This window comes from Centruroides vittatus, unplaced genomic scaffold (assembly GCF_030686945.1).
Source record: "Centruroides vittatus isolate TY-2023 unplaced genomic scaffold, ASM3068694v2 contig_1777, whole genome shotgun sequence".
NCBI lineage: Eukaryota > Metazoa > Arthropoda > Arachnida > Scorpiones > Buthidae > Centruroides > Centruroides vittatus.
Genome location: NW_027121088.1, coordinates 353815 through 369909, shown reverse-complemented (window position 1 = coordinate 369909; position 16095 = coordinate 353815). Strand labels below are relative to the sequence as shown.

Genomic DNA, 16095 nt, shown 5'->3' with positions numbered 1-16095 from the left:
CGTTTTTGCCGTTCGACGACGCGCACTTCCACCGGAATTTAGGAACGCGTTCCGCAGAAATTTTTAAACGTATGTCGCTCGCGCGGAGTTACGCGGAGGAATAAAAGAACGCACCCCATGTTCATTTTTTAATGATACAGTACGGTTATTTTATGCTGCGGAACGAATTAGATGTTTTAACACGTATTTCTATGGGAAAATGCGTTTCGTATAACGGACGTTTCACTTAACATACGTACACCTGGAACGGATTAAGTACGTTATATGAGGCACCACTGTATTATTATGTTGGGTTGAGTGAGATATACTCGGTTAACACCGGTGGCTGTGTACTATGTCGGACCAAAGTCAAGGCATAGTGACCAAAACAAAAATTAATGAAGTGTATCAGTGTGTGTGTCTGTATTCAGGAATTTCCTCACAATATGACATGTATTCAATATAGTGATCTTCTGTAGTGTGATGTATGTGTTTCTATTCAATTGTAATGTGCCCAGGCTTTTGTGTACTGTGTGTGGTATGACACCTGTAGAGGAGAGAACGACAGGTACAATAAGCGCCCTATCCATCCTCCGCAGATGCCTTATTTCCTGGGCGAGTTCTGTGTACTTGCTAATTTTTTCAGTGCATGCGTTTTGTATATTGTGAGTGTTTGGAATGGATATGTCTATAATGTATGTGATTTTATTGTGTTTGTCAATGAGTGTAATGTCTGGTCTGTTGTGGTGCCATAGTACATTTTGTGCATGTTTTCCAATACTGTCTGTGGAATGTATTTGTAGTATGGTTCGTGGATATCTAATAATTTGTGTTTTTTTGCAAGCTCACGGTGTATTATATTTGCTACTTGGTTATGTCTGTGTAGATAATGTGTGTGTGCCAAGAGCTTGCAACCAGAAATAATGTGTTGTATAGTTTCTGGCATAATGTGTCATTTTCTGCACGCGTCATTTGTGAGTGTTGTATCCTTGAGTATGTGTTTTCTGTATTATTATTATTATTATTATTAAGTTTCTATTGTATACTAAAAGAGAAATAATAATATTAATAATAATCTTTTTTTTTTGATTACTTATCGCAGCACCGATCCTATTTGATAGTTCATTATTATTGTAAGCTGCTGTAAGCACAGCCCGAAAACTTATTATTTCATGTATGCTACTCTGATCTATTAATATTAGACTTTAGGTTTGAATATAAAAATGATACGAATTTTAAAATTTGATAGAATATTGTTCTTCATCATATAAACTTTTTTCAAGGTGTATTAATTTTTATATTACAAATGATATGTAAAATATATTAAGGTTATCACAGCCTTTCGTGTTAAAAACGAATTTGATATCGTAACCTAAACACAAATGACAAATTTCCTTCGTCATAAAATGTTTAGTAATAATGCGGTTTCGTGTGCTGTATATTAATTATATTCCGTATAATTAGATAAGAATATTTCGTTACATTGTCCGTTGTTTTTCGATGCACTCCTTAAATTTAAAAGTCCCGAAAAAATAGAATGCATAGTATTCGCCATCTGAAAAGAACGAAAATCGAAATTATTTAGTTGCATCAAAATTTTCAAATATGCTATAATTTTATGGAAAAAAAGAACGTTATATACTTATAAAATGAAATAACTTTGATAAGAATTTTAAAATTAAAAACTTTTTCATACTTTTTCTAAGTAAGGAATTTATTAAATATTTATGATTATAAAATAAAATCACCTTGAAGAGGATTTTCTTATCCACATCAAAGAAACCACCGACTGAAAGACACAAGGAAACTTTCCCAAATCTCTTCATAAAATCTAAAATCTGCGAAACGAAATGAACAATAATCGCAATAACCAATTCAATCAAAACTTGTAAACAATGTTAATTAATTAAATTTAATTTCAATAAATATCAGCTGGTGTTGAAATATATTAATTCTGATCATATGAAAATATGGCCATAATTTATTTTGGGTATTTAGAAAATACGCTTAACTTTAATAACATTTAATGCAGCTACTACTAATGAATAAAAATATATACCTTGAGTTTGAGTTCCAGTTTAAGTCTACAATCCACAAGTTGACGAATATCTTGAAAACCATTTTGCATCTAAAAAATAACATAATGTATGTTTGAAAAAAATTAAATTTTAACAAAAATACTTACCGTAAATGCAAAGCAGGACAATAAACATCCCATGATTACAAAGATGAACGTGAGAGTGAAAGAAGCAACTAATGCAAGATCCTGTATTGATTCATTCATTTCTAGAAAGAGATAGGCATAAAACCAAAAACTCGTCATCCAGATGACAGTAAAGTACAGAAAGCAAAATGGATAATTAAATTTAGTGTTGAATTGATTGATGAATATCCACAATTCCTGGTGACGTAGCATCAATTCGTTCAATTTATTCGGCATATTCTTGTGTTTCTTTTTCAATAAAGAGAGCTTAAACAGGACATTTTCAAATTCTTTATACGCGATCAACAACAATAAAGCTACTAATAATAAAGCAAATGCAAATCCTCCTGTTAGAGGTATGAGACATAGAGCATACAGAATATTGCATAACAAGGGTTCGCCTTCAAATTTCTTTTTCCTTTCGACTCCGAAATAATAAAAATATACATTCATAAATAGAAAATAAATAATATCTATCATTGCACAGAGAAATGTCAACAGGGAAATTTCTCTAATTAAAGAATTGTTTTCGTTTCTCATTTTTTGTTGCAAGTATTCATTTTTTAAATCAATTTCTATATCGAGTTTGTTGTCATTTTTCGTAAGAATAGTTAAGCATACAGAATAAGTTAAGAACATTACTGCATAAACCGTTGTTAATAGTATAGGCTCATTGGTTATATAATCAAGCCACCCTTCACAAATTGCGTATTTATTCAATCCCGGTATTATCTGCCAGAATAACAATGAAGTCCATGTCCATAAAACATATTGTATGAATCTGACATAACTATTTTTTAATCTAATAATTTTTAGCGTGAACATAGCTTTTCTGCAGCTACATATGTTAAAAATATCGAAGCCAAAGATAATTGCTATCCTTGTGCAAGGTTCTAACAAACAACTCAAACAAATTTTTTCTTGTAAATTAGAATACATTTTTCCTGTTGTTTCTTACAAATTATTCAGAAAATTTTGAATCATTAACTTATGTTTGTATAAACTATGTTGTCAAGAAACATTCTATAAAAGTACAGCAGAGCATCGATTATCCGTCTTAATTGGGGACTGGGGTTGGTCGGATAACCGAAAAGTATGAAAAAATACATTATTAGTATAGTGTATTAGGCCTGGTTTAAATACTACCCTCCCTTTCATGGTCGAGCAAGTGCTGCCAGCTAAAACATGCAAAAATTTAACAAAAATAATATTAAAGTAGCCAAGACATAACCAAATATTGTAGCGCCACATCACTACCGGACATTTGAATTTGCCGACTAGAATGCGGTCGGTTAACCGATAAGTCAGTTTATCGGGGGTCGAATAATCGATGCTCTACTGATTGAACTGAATAATTATATGATTTGCACGAAAATGTATAAAATACAAAGATGCGAATGTCCATGATAAATTAATGAATTATAGTGAGTTTCTTTATCAAATAATGTTATTTTAATACATTTTCCACGAAATATCATTTTTCGTTTCGATTAAATTCGGGTTTACATCGGTTTATTACAGTTTTATGAATTCATTTATAAAATTGTCATCGGATTCATTTAATTCGTGTTGATTATTATTTGCAAAAATGTCACGCTGGGAATTTAATAAGTTTTTAATCAAACACCCAAAAAAGGCAAGCTGAAAATTAAAAGTAAAATAAACATCAGCAATGTGCGATAATCAACAAATAATATATTAATATATTAATTTAATGAAATAGTATTTTTAATAAACATTAAATTTTTTCATTATGAAAGTCAAGTTATGTTTTCGTTAGTTACGCTAGTTTCTGTTAATTAATATTTTGTAACTAACAAGTGTTGTTAACACGTTTATGTTATTGTTTAAGGGAAATTTAAGTCAGTCGTAGAGAAACCGTGCTGTGCTAGATTGCTTATTCGTATTGTTAAACACAAGAGCGTGTTGTTAACTCAATCACTTGGCTTTTGACTCCGCCTTTATTTAGTTTATTAACCTTTATTAACAATACGAATAAGCAATCTAACACAACACGGTTTCTCTACGACTGACAATAAACTACTGTTAGAAACGGCAAAACACCACCGAAAAAAGAAAAAGGAAATTAGTGTACCTCAGCCAGCGATATGGACACCGAACACATTACAAGAACGAAAGTTGACTGATGAGGGGCAAAAGCCCGAAACGTGTAAAATTAGTTACCGTATCGACTAAATAAAGGTGGAGTCAAAAGCCAAGTGATTGAGTTAACAACACGATCTTATGTTTAACAATACGAATAGGAAATTTAAGTGTTGAAATCTATAAAACAGTGAAATAGTTCGACAATCCATTAGTAATTTATAAAAGGCAAATTTCAAATCATATTACTAAAAATTATGTTAATTTACACAATTCTATATAACGGAGAAAAGAGAATGGCTATTTTTAATATTTTGCTGAATTATGCTATAAAATATTTATAGGTACAATATAATCGCTATTAATTTATGAAGTAATTTACCTAAGAGTGTCTGTTGTCCATAAATTCCAACAATAAGATGGATATCTTTAATAGCTGAAAAGAAAGTGATGACTTCCTTTGTAAAAACACAAAGTTGTGCATTTTAGTAGTCTTTTCATCTTTTATTCTGATATTCATATTCTTAAATTTGATTTGATAGTCAAAAACGTGTACATCATCATAAAATATAAAATTAATTAATTATTCTTGTTTACACAGTTGATGTCTTTTAAGATGCTTATTTTACTAATGGGTATCAAGATATTATGCGTTTCTGTTTGCAATACAATGTTAAAAATTTACACTACGACAAATTAATTGCCATTTCCCTTAATGGGAAAGAAGTTAATATTTGTTTCAGTTGAAACAAATATTAACTTCTTTCTTAATTAATTAGCATTAAGCTTTTAATCGATCTGTCATTAAAACGTTTATAATAGTATTCGTTTTGAATGCGCAATTTTCTCGTGTATTTCACGTTTGTATTTTTACAATAAATGAAAAATGTTTTAAAAATTAATAAACAGAAAACAAATCATTAATGAGACAGCAGTGCATTTCCAGTAATGTTTAGTAACTAGTGTCAACCAAACATAAATAAAGCCATTTCTTTCTCGTAAAATAAATTGATGGTTTCAAACAAACACGAACAAGCCCGCAATCCCGCGTGAAGGAAAAGAAAACTTCAATTTAGTTGTCTTATAGTTTTTAATTGTACTTTATACCGGTGTATTGGTTATCAACACAAGGAGGAGTTCGTAAGCAGAAACATAAAAAAAATCTTTATTTTATCACCTGTAATAGTTTTTTCTGTTTCGGTATAAAGTCCTATTAATACGTTAAGTCCACGTAGACAATTTATAAGAAAAGAAAACTTGTCTAAACGATTAACATCGCACAATTTTTAATCACATTTTAAATTACATAAATTTAAAATATATGCCCTCCACTTCAAATTAGTAGGGATTGCTCCTATACATCATACTTTTCCTTTAACAATAGACTCGTGCCAGTCATTTGCTTTCAGGCTAAAAGCTTTCAATTAAAATAACGTGACTTTCAGTTTACATTGAAAGTTCCTGTACAGTTAATTGAGGCCTCCTGCCCTACGCTTTCCATATCCGTTTTTGGATTTCATCTAACTCCGTTCTCGAGAATAAGAAAAGACAGTCGGACGGACGACAGTGGCATTTATAGGTCTAAATCCAGCAATTCCGGAACTGTTCAATCTGCTAAACAGTTCTGGAGCTGTTAAGTATTGTTCCGATGCACGCCCTCTACAGTGTGGCTGTTTCGAAACATGTTTGGTCTTTTGACGTCACATTTCGTAACTGATTTCATTTGGAACTGATCAAGAATTGTTGTATCCAGTGGCGTAGCGTAGTGGGGGCGGCAGGGGCGGCCCGCTCCGGGCAGCACTTTTAGGGGGCGGCAAAATTTCACTATAAATACACAATACACATTACACCTGTACAGTACACAATAATGTTAATTGTTCTGACGAAAATTTCATTGGAATTACTGTATATTTTAGTCTTTTGAATTGAGATACCTAAATAAGGGGGCGGCGAAATTTTCCTGCGCCCCGGGCGGCTGACACCCACGCTACGCCACTGGTTGTATCCACATAAAGTGAAGTGTATATCATTTACGAGATGAAGGCATACATTACAGTATTAATCCACTCAAAAGCAGACATCTGCAAAATAAGCTTTATGAGTCTATGATAGAGCGGAAAGAAGAAACGAAGCGATCTTGATAGCCGTGGCTGCGGTATATTCCACTGGGACTTTTTCAAGAAAACGAGCCGTATACTATTCAGGAATACTGTGCAGATTAGTTGATTTAGAAGGCAGGCCGTTTACTGCTACAGATGATCTTACGAACTTTAGTGAACTTCAATCGAAGTAGAGTTTCTGTAATTTTTATTGATTTATAACCCCGCAGGGCATGGGCCGTTCTCGGAAGAAGTGCAACTCCGAGTCAACCCGCGGCAAAGGAGGAGCAAGTTCCAACTCTTTGCCAGTTTCCAAAAAAACAGGTTAATATCGAAGCTTCCGGGGTGGAAGCGAATCAGATATTAAGCTGATTAGAACAGATACTTTAGTGACTAGAAGCGATAAAGTGCATTACCGAAATTTCCTTAAACTTCTCTCGGTGACTTCGGAGTTACAGGTGTAGTTACGTCGCGGTTTGAAATACGGCAAAATAATGTGTTTAGAAATAAATCGTCTAAATTGAAATCAATCCGAATCGTAAATAGCATCGATTTAATGGATGTTATACGCTAGCTTATCTCATAAACTTGAAAATACAATATCATTTTTAATCATCCGTAGCAGCGCCGGATTAAGCCACTAGCGGGCCCTAGACAAAATTTAAATTGGGGCCCCATTTAAATAAGTCGCTTCTAAACAAATCTTATGTAATGTGACATTAGCGTAGCTAGCATGGGTATCTATGACACCACGATATCCGCACTGTACCCGGTGCGGATATCGTGGTGTCACCCCAAGTCACACCGTAGTGTCACCCTTTTTAACTCATTTATAAAACACTATTGAATTGTAATATCTTCGCACTCGAGCAACTTGAACGCCAGTGGCGTGCCGTGACATTTGATGATAGGGAAGCTGTGTTTCTGTAAGAAGCCGACTTTCTGGGGCAATCAATTAATTGCGCGTCAGGGCCCGTTCGTATTCGTTTGTTCGATAAGCCAACCGTATATTTCTTTAAATGTATTTTTAATAGATTATCTGACGTACTTAATAAATAAGAAAGTTCAATATAATTACCTCCGTTATTAGATTCAATAAATTCCCTATGCCCTCTAAATGCCAATTCTTGCTTTGAGAAAAAACATAGATATATCTAAATTAATAGATGTTATATTAATCGTAATTATCTTGTTATAATTTTCAATATTTATTTAATATTGTCTACCAATGTTAAATTCTATTCTATTTTGATTTCCAAATTGCTTCAATTTTACGAAAGAATAGTCATTCGTCATAAATTTTATCTTCAAAATGTCGAAATTTTTTTGTCGACGTATTTATATTTAATTTAGTCATTGGTCTTTCTCTTTTAATAATGTTTTCTTTTTCATTATACGGTCTTGAGCCAAAACTTTTTTAAAATAAATTTTTGAATCACCAGCCACGATATAAGGGCTAAAATTAAAATTATAAAAAAAAACTTACTTGGTAAAACAAAACGTGTGACGAATATACATACCTAGTACAAAAAATTCTTCAATTGTACGAATATACTTTTAAAGAAACTTATAATTAAATATAACTTTGTGAAGAAACGTACATAAAAATAACAAAATATTTTTTACTTTTTAAATCTTAGAACAATCCACTTAGTGAAATAGCTCCCTACCAGTGGCTAATGAATAGAATCAGAGACGATCCAGGTAGGTGTGTGTATGCCAAATCCCGAGGGTGCCGATACCGGTCAATGTCAAATGCCTCTTTTGTCGCATTACTAGTATATATCAAAGGACGCGACAGGGTTGTTGTAGATTTTAAACGTTTTTCACCGTAGCTGTAAAAATCTAAATATGTTAAACTTAACAGATCGTCCGTCGTTCGTTTTCTAACTAATTCGTTTTAGGACCATGTGTTCACGGAAATTTCCAAAATTGACAACTATTCGGTCACTCTCATTGAACTGGAAAAATGTCTGTCTTTATTACATCTAATATTATGAAGAGATAAGACCCCACTGTACTCGGCAAGAGATTGGTTCGGTTAAGCTTCTGTTTAAGTAAAATTTCGGCTCTTTCGTCAGGGCTTTATTTATGTTTCTAATTCCCTAATCGCTTAATTATTTAACTAATTCTTAAGTAGAAATAAGTCGAAACCGGTTACTTTGTACTTGAATATCTGTAGTCTTGGGAAAGAAGTGCTAGATATTCGGCCGCCCTCGCCCGATTATGCAAATCATGAGTAAACTAGATCAACGGCGGGCAACCCGCGGGCCGTAGGTATTCGGAAATGAACTACAGCTTCGACATAAACCAGTGTCGAGCCGTCGCGCTCCATTGTCCTGTCTTTTTGGCGTTTATAAAATGTACCCCGTGTTATAAAAAGATTCTAAATACTGTAATTAAATAAACTCGATTCGGCCAGCATAATATTTCATCGTATTTTGATCGAGAATAGCATATATAAACGAGCAGTTATTTATTGTGACATGGTCGAAATGACGGGTTGCAATTCCCAATTATATATTTAATTAATTTAATTTAAATTATATGTTCTCCGCCTCAAATTAGTAGTGGCTTGCCTTTGTACATCATACTTTACCTTTAACAATAGACTCGTGCCGATCATCTATCTAACAAATTTTCGGGGGAAGTTTCGAAGTGAATTAACGTGACTTCCGGTTTGCATCGGAAGTTCGTATATAGTTAATCGTTTATGGTTTCTATATATGTTCTCGACATTAGATAGGTCTACAGATTTTTAAAATTGCAGCCCAATTACAGTAGTAATATCGCTGAAATAGTACAGTTATTGATAAGATTGTATAGTGTAGAAAAATTTTAAGTCTTCGTCCAATAGCGGATCCAGAAATTTTTGGAGGAGAGTGCAGAAAGGAAACAATCTGCCTTGCAAAACTTTTTGCTACTCGAAGTACCCGGCTTCTCTCGGAAAAAACCCCCAGGAAAAGTCAACTGCCCCCGTGCACTTCCTTACATCCATCGTCGCCTTCATCTATAGTAGTGGTTCCCAACCTTTTCTAGGATGCGGAACACTTTTGTAAGCAATTTTCTTTACCGGGAACACTTACTTAAGTTAATATGAAATACATAAGCTTCTCATCAGTTATTTTAGTAGAATTGAGCAGTTATAATTCAAAATTTCTACTCATTATTAACGCCAATTCTAAGACAGGAAAAAATATACCTAAATAACTTTAATGGGAAACTTGTGCCTGATGTTTTTTACATATTTTATTCAGTTTTTATCATTGCCTTTATCTTATTCGAAAGAGTAGTACACTCCATAAGTACGTGTCGTACATATATATTTAAGTTTATGAAAATTTTATGATTTTAATTTTTTGATATTCGGCGGCTCGAATACGATTGTACACTTTCCGATTTGCGACTAAATCTGCGGAACACTTGGGAGATGCTTACGGAACACCAGTGTTCCGCGGAACACCGGTTGGGAACCACTGATCTATAGTGTAGTCTTAAATGTTTTAATTTTTTTTCATTCATTTCGGTAGCCAAATGGATAAAACTGCCGAATTGGTCGCGGGTTTGCACCTCTCCGACGGACTTGAGCTTTCCGGGGTTTTTTTTTACGATTTTAACACCTAAGTAGAGGCTGTTTCCGTTAGAAAGTTTTATCGGATGGCATCTCCATCGGCAGATCGACCACGTGTAACCAAATAATCCAATCCAATCTACTAATGAAATGGATAAAACAGCTTCTTCCTGCCGCAAAGCGACTCCAACCCCAGCTATCGGCCACCTGATACACGAATTCTATTTTAAAATGTAGCTTTGTGACCGGGAGCGATTTCAATAAACAAGAAGTTAAGTAAGCAAACTAATGGATTATTGCTTACTTAACTGTTTGTTTCTTGAACTTAGCCCAGTATATCTATCAACTCTGATAGTGCGAGGCGTATAGGCTCTGAGGATCCATCATCGAATTCAATAAAAGAGCCCCGAGAAGTTTTTGGCCGCACAATTGGCTGAAAAAGGTTCCTTTATGGGGTGAAAGTGAGATACGTAAAAATTTCTCCAAGAAATAATCTACTATTACATATTATATTCTTTTAATGTAATCAAATTAATATAATTTTAAAATTATGTTATAATATCTAATTAATATTTTAAATAATTTGTCTAATAACGAAGAGTTAGTTTCGTAACAGTACCTGTGTCTTGACGTCACACAAGAATTGGTTATTCGGAGAAACATGTGAGTTCTGAACATATTTTGTTTTTCTACGGTGAAACTGCGAATTGTCCAATTTGATTAAATACTTGAAATGATTATTTTTATTGTATAATTTCAGGTCAAACGTTACGTTCAAAATAACGCAGACTGCCGATCCAAAATTACCGTATAAAGTGTAAGTGCTTTTTAAAATTTATTTCTAAGTAAATGCCAAGGAAATTATTAAAAACAACTGACTATTAGTTCAAAAACTGATTTTACCGATATATTTTGGAATTTTATAAGTTATTAAATAGAAAAAGTGAACCTTGTCGATGAAGAAATACTTTGGGGTAATTATACAGTTTAAGAGAATATGAATTTTTAAAATTATTTTATATTAAAAAGAAGAAATGTTTAGTAGACATACAGAAAATGCATAACATTTTGTCGGGCGACCCGTACATAAAGTGTTATAAACAAAAAATCACAGAACTACTTACCGATTGTGGCTCGTTGACAAACGCCATTTCATAAGCTTGTTTTCATCGCGGAGCGACACATCGGACGGCGGACGTGTACAAAGCTTGTCACGTGAAATTGTCGGTGCAGTCCGGTCACGTGACTACTCTCTGGCCTCGTGTTTTCTGATAAATTATTCTTCTCGCAGAAGAATTCGATGAAGTTTGGAGACATAGTTAATAAAAATGTTAAAACATCATTTCTATTTTTAACTATGGATTAAAATCAACATATATAAGAACGAATGATGATCCGATAAACAACTAATAATTCCACTGTCAGGGCCGGATTAACCCACTTTGGGGCCCTAGATATTTTCTTATTACCGGGCTCCCTTCCTCCGACAAGAAATAGAGCGCACAAAAAATATAAAACAAGAAATAAAACAACAATAAATAATGTGAAAAACTAAAACAAATCTTAAATTTTTATTAATAAAAAATATTTAATATACAACAGTAAATTTTAGTTTTCGTAGAAAAGTTTGAACGGTTTGAAATCGCTCCCGGTCACAAAGCTACATTTTAAAATAGAATTCGTGTATCAGGTGGCCGATAGCTGGGGTTGGAGTCGCTTTGCGGCAGGAAGAAGCTGTTTTATCCATTTCATTAGTAGATTGGATTGGATTATTTGGTTACACGTGGTCGATCTGCCGATGGAGATGCCATCCGATAAAACTTTCTAACGGAAACAGCCTCTACTTAGGTGTTAAAATCGTAAAAAAAAACCCCGGAAAGCTCAAGTCCGTCGGAGAGGTGCAAACCCGCGACCAATTCGGCAGTTTTATCCATTTGGCTACCGAAATGAATGAAAAAAAATTAAAACATTTAAGACTACACTATAGATCAGTGGTTCCCAACCGGTGTTCCGCGGAACACTGGTGTTCCGTAAGCATCTCCCAAGTGTTCCGCAGATTTAGTCGCAAATCGGAAAGTGTACAATCGTATTCGAGCCGCCGAATATCAAAAAATTAAAATCATAAAATTTTCATAAACTTAAATATATATGTACGACACGTACTTATGGAGTGTACTACTCTTTCGAATAAGATAAAGGCAATGATAAAAACTGAATAAAATATGTAAAAAACATCAGGCACAAGTTTCCCATTAAAGTTATTTAGGTATATTTTTTCCTGTCTTAGAATTGGCGTTAATAATGAGTAGAAATTTTGAATTATAACTGCTCAATTCTACTAAAATAACTGATGAGAAGCTTATGTATTTCATATTAACTTAAGTAAGTGTTCCCGGTAAAGAAAATTGCTTACAAAAGTGTTCCGCATCCTAGAAAAGGTTGGGAACCACTACTATAGATGAAGGCGACGATGGATGTAAGGAAGTGCACGGGGGCAGTTGACTTTTCCTGGGGGTTTTTTCCGAGAGAAGCCGGGTACTTCGAGTAGCAAAAAGTTTTGCAAGGCAGATTGTTTCCTTTCTGCACTCTCCTCCAAAAATTTCTGGATCCGCTATTGGACGAAGACTTAAAATTTTTCTACACTATACAATCTTATCAATAACTGTACTATTTCAGCGATATTACTACTGTAATTGGGCTGCAATTTTAAAAATCTGTAGACCTATCTAATGTCGAGAACATATATAGAAACCATAAACGATTAACTATATACGAACTTCCGATGCAAACCGGAAGTCACGTTAATTCACTTCGAAACTTCCCCCGAAAATTTGTTAGATAGATGATCGGCACGAGTCTATTGTTAAAGGTAAAGTATGATGTACAAAGGCAAGCCACTACTAATTTGAGGCGGAGAACATATAATTTAAATTAAATTAATTAAATATATAATTGGGAATTGCAACCCGTCATTTCGACCATGTCACAATAAATAACTGCTCGTTTATATATGCTATTCTCGATCAAAATACGATGAAATATTATGCTGGCCGAATCGAGTTTATTTAATTACAGTATTTAGAATCTTTTTATAACACGGGGTACATTTTATAAACGCCAAAAAGACAGGACAATGGAGCGCGACGGCTCGACACTGGTTTATGTCGAAGCTGTAGTTCATTTCCGAATACCTACGGCCCGCGGGTTGCCCGCCGTTGATCTAGTTTACTCATGATTTGCATAATCGGGCGAGGGCGGCCGAATATCTAGCACTTCTTTCCCAAGACTACAGATATTCAAGTACAAAGTAACCGGTTTCGACTTATTTCTACTTAAGAATTAGTTAAATAATTAAGCGATTAGGGAATTAGAAACATAAATAAAGCCCTGACGAAAGAGCCGAAATTTTACTTAAACAGAAGCTTAACCGAACCAATCTCTTGCCGAGTACAGTGGGGTCTTATCTCTTCATAATATTAGATGTAATAAAGACAGACATTTTTCCAGTTCAATGAGAGTGACCGAATAGTTGTCAATTTTGGAAATTTCCGTGAACACATGGTCCTAAAACGAATTAGTTAGAAAACGAACGACGGACGATCTGTTAAGTTTAACATATTTAGATTTTTACAGCTACGGTGAAAAACGTTTAAAATCTACAACAACCCTGTCGCGTCCTTTGATATATACTAGTAATGCGACAAAAGAGGCATTTGACATTGACCGGTATCGGCACCCTCGGGATTTGGCATACACACACCTACCTGGATCGTCTCTGATTCTATTCATTAGCCACTGGTAGGGAGCTATTTCACTAAGTGGATTGTTCTAAGATTTAAAAAGTAAAAAATATTTTGTTATTTTTATGTACGTTTCTTCACAAAGTTATATTTAATTATAAGTTTCTTTAAAAGTATATTCGTACAATTGAAGAATTTTTTGTACTAGGTATGTATATTCGTCACACGTTTTGTTTTACCAAGTAAGTTTTTTTTTATAATTTTAATTTTAGCCCTTATATCGTGGCTGGTGATTCAAAAATTTATTTTAAAAAAGTTTTGGCTCAAGACCGTATAATGAAAAAGAAAACATTATTAAAAGAGAAAGACCAATGACTAAATTAAATATAAATACGTCGACAAAAAAATTTCGACATTTTGAAGATAAAATTTATGACGAATGACTATTCTTTCGTAAAATTGAAGCAATTTGGAAATCAAAATAGAATAGAATTTAACATTGGTAGACAATATTAAATAAATATTGAAAATTATAACAAGATAATTACGATTAATATAACATCTATTAATTTAGATATATCTATGTTTTTTCTCAAAGCAAGAATTGGCATTTAGAGGGCATAGGGAATTTATTGAATCTAATAACGGAGGTAATTATATTGAACTTTCTTATTTATTAAGTACGTCAGATAATCTATTAAAAATACATTTAAAGAAATATACGGTTGGCTTATCGAACAAACGAATACGAACGGGCCCTGACGCGCAATTAATTGATTGCCCCAGAAAGTCGGCTTCTTACAGAAACACAGCTTCCCTATCATCAAATGTCACGGCACGCCACTGGCGTTCAAGTTGCTCGAGTGCGAAGATATTACAATTCAATAGTGTTTTATAAATGAGTTAAAAAGGGTGACACTACGGTGTGACTTGGGGTGACACCACGATATCCGCACCGGGTACAGTGCGGATATCGTGGTGTCATAGATACCCATGCTAGCTACGCTAATGTCACATTACATAAGATTTGTTTAGAAGCGACTTATTTAAATGGGGCCCCAATTTAAATTTTGTCTAGGGCCCGCTAGTGGCTTAATCCGGCGCTGCTACGGATGATTAAAAATGATATTGTATTTTCAAGTTTATGAGATAAGCTAGCGTATAACATCCATTAAATCGATGCTATTTACGATTCGGATTGATTTCAATTTAGACGATTTATTTCTAAACACATTATTTTGCCGTATTTCAAACCGCGACGTAACTACACCTGTAACTCCGAAGTCACCGAGAGAAGTTTAAGGAAATTTCGGTAATGCACTTTATCGCTTCTAGTCACTAAAGTATCTGTTCTAATCAGCTTAATATCTGATTCGCTTCCACCCCGGAAGCTTCGATATTAACCTGTTTTTTTGGAAACTGGCAAAGAGTTGGAACTTGCTCCTCCTTTGCCGCGGGTTGACTCGGAGTTGCACTTCTTCCGAGAACGGCCCATGCCCTGCGGGGTTATAAATCAATAAAAATTACAGAAACTCTACTTCGATTGAAGTTCACTAAAGTTCGTAAGATCATCTGTAGCAGTAAACGGCCTGCCTTCTAAATCAACTAATCTGCACAGTATTCCTGAATAGTATACGGCTCGTTTTCTTGAAAAAGTCCCAGTGGAATATACCGCAGCCACGGCTATCAAGATCGCTTCGTTTCTTCTTTCCGCTCTATCATAGACTCATAAAGCTTATTTTGCAGATGTCTGCTTTTGAGTGGATTAATACTGTAATGTATGCCTTCATCTCGTAAATGATATACACTTCACTTTATGTGGATACAACCAGTGGCGTAGCGTGGGTGTCAGCCGCCCGGGGCGCAGGAAAATTTCGCCGCCCCCTTATTTAGGTATCTCAATTCAAAAGACTAAAATATACAGTAATTCCAATGAAATTTTCGTCAGAACAATTAACATTATTGTGTACTGTACAGGTGTAATGTGTATTGTGTATTTATAGTGAAATTTTGCCGCCCCCTAAAAGTGCTGCCCGGAGCGGGCCGCCCCTGCCGCCCCCACTACGCTACGCCACTGGATACAACAATTCTTGATCAGTTCCAAATGAAATCAGTTACGAAATGTGACGTCAAAAGACCAAACATGTTTCGAAACAGCCACACTGTAGAGGGCGTGCATCGGAACAATACTTAACAGCTCCAGAACTGTTTAGCAGATTGAACAGTTCCGGAATTGCTGGATTTAGACCTATAAATGCCACTGTCGTCCGTCCGACTGTCTTTTCTTATTCTCGAGAACGGAGTTAGATGAAATCCAAAAACGGATATGGAAAGCGTAGGGCAGGAGGCCTCAATTAACTGTACAGGAACTTTCAATGTAAACTGAAAGTCACGTTATTT

General features: G+C 34.4%; 2 pseudogenes; one reads left to right on the top strand and one right to left on the bottom strand.

Moving 5' to 3' along the window:
* Positions 1-6612: 6612 nt before the first annotated feature.
* LOC136969389 (U2 spliceosomal RNA) lies at positions 6613-6788 on the bottom strand (annotated as a pseudogene).
* An 8231-nt stretch (positions 6789-15019) lies between these two features.
* LOC136969388 (U2 spliceosomal RNA) lies at positions 15020-15195 on the top strand (annotated as a pseudogene).
* Positions 15196-16095: the final 900 nt, after the last annotated feature.